The following is a 1,994-nucleotide window of genomic DNA, read 5'->3' on the forward strand; positions in this document are numbered from 1 at the left end:
AAAAAGAACATTAGTTGATTTAAATATTTCACACCAACATATGAGCCATGTAGTACTCTCCCTAGATATTTCAATGATTATCAGTCTCTTGAAGTTGATAAAAATACAACACTGAATTCTTATGGACTCTTTGATATCTGTGTGTTATTAAATCCTTATTACTGGATGATATAATTATTGAATCAATCATTTAACAAGAAGAACAAAAACACAGTTTGGCTCATGAATAAAGTAACACCGTGAAGGTTTACTCTTATAAAGAATTACACTAGCTATTTGATTCTAAAACATACATGTAGTGCTTGTGCTGGCAGCACATATACTGAAACTGGAATGGTACAGAGAGATTAGCATGGCCCTGGGCAAGGATGACACGCAAATTCACGCAGCATCCCATATTTTTAAAATCGGTAATGGAGGAGGGCACTTGTTGGGATGAGCACTGGGTATTATATGGAAACCAACTTGACAATAAACTATATTAAAAAATAAATAAAAGATACATGTGTATGCAATGGATTTAAAAGAACAGTTGGAACCACCCCTGAATGTAGGTTTTATTTAATCAGTATAATCCTAACTTCACTAATTTTTGGTCACGAAATAATGAATGAATAAAAAAGTTAAATAAATAATATATAAATAAATCTTCAGTTGGCTAGACTACAGAAATTTGAAAAATACATTGCTGCCAGTACTGTCTCTTTGAAAATTATACAACATGATAAACAGCCCTATTGCATAGCAAAACCTTAGAGGCCTTGTGTTGTCTGTAAACCTACGTTAAGTATCTGGATGTCTACTATGAATCACTCAGTGACTCTTGTTGATTAACAGCATCTTTTTTTAAACATATTTTCAATTAGATTTAAATAACATTGGATCAGTCAGCCAATTCATTGTATTGTAACAAGTGTCTGGTCAATTTAGTAAAATTAAGTAATTAGTCAATGTCAATCCATTCAGAGAATAGCTGATCTGGTAAGTATTTTCCAAACCCTACCCAATTTCTGGAACCCTCACAGACATAGTCAAAACTCAGCCTGATTATTATATTAGTTGGAAAATTTCTCAGGAAACCTACCTTTCTAGAAAACTCATTTTCAAATACATCTTGGCAATTTTATTTAACATTTCTAGATCAGCTGGCATTAAAATTTAACATCACAATTTTATTAAAGAAATCATACCACAAATTTCTCTTTGTTTTAAATATGGATTTCTAGTCCCTTAAATATTTAATAAAGATCTAAAAATCAAAGATTAAAAGGAAACACTTTCAAAAACCAACATATCACAGAGATCAAGTCAAATCTTTGATGTTCTACTTCATGTCTCTCCCAAAACAGTAAATTATGTTTGATATGAACAAATGTATAAAAGACTATTTTCACAAAAAAAACCCCCATTACTTATACAAAAGTAAAGCATACTGATTAACCCTTAGGTGTTTAAAATTACTATAATGCCAAATAGGAATGTGTTACCTTTGCTAAAGTTTCATATTTTTAGGGAGAACGGGAAAACAAAATTCATTTGTCCTTCTGACGACTAGCTTCTTTGTCTCATTTCTGTTTGTTTCTTTGGCAGCTCAAACACCTTGAAATTACCTTCTCCAGCATAGAAGAATTATATATTTTTTTTCTAGTTGTCACAGTGATTAGAATTTTCATTAGCAAAGGAGAGCACAGAATGGAAAATGAACAGGAAAAAAAAGCACACAAAAGACCCCAAATTGGTGGAAAAATACAGGGGCAACCAAAGCTGCCTCATAGCTTAATATTACATCTATGATCTGCCTCTTCCTGGATCCCTTGTGACTTAGCACAGTGCTGGCCTGTAGCCCCACTCCAGTATAAGGTGGCCCAGACACTACTAAGTGTTACCCCTACTTGTCCCTAAAAGTAAAGCAAGACACAGGAACAGCTTTGTTTCACTGTCAATGTCCGCCTCTTGAATTTATTCTCAAAAACCTACTGAGGATAGTTAGTACA

General features: G+C 33.0%; 1 non-coding gene across 1 annotated transcript; it reads left to right on the top strand.

Annotated features, from left to right (window-relative positions):
• The first annotated feature begins 298 nt into the window (after positions 1-298).
• Positions 299-403, top strand: LOC115295049. The gene has a single exon (XR_003910282.1). It is a non-coding gene; the product is annotated as a U6 spliceosomal RNA (small nuclear RNA).
• The last annotated feature ends 1,591 nt before the right edge of the window (positions 404-1,994 follow it).

This window comes from Suricata suricatta, chromosome 6, assembly GCF_006229205.1.
Source record: "Suricata suricatta isolate VVHF042 chromosome 6, meerkat_22Aug2017_6uvM2_HiC, whole genome shotgun sequence".
NCBI classification, from domain to species: Eukaryota; Metazoa; Chordata; class Mammalia; order Carnivora; family Herpestidae; genus Suricata; species Suricata suricatta.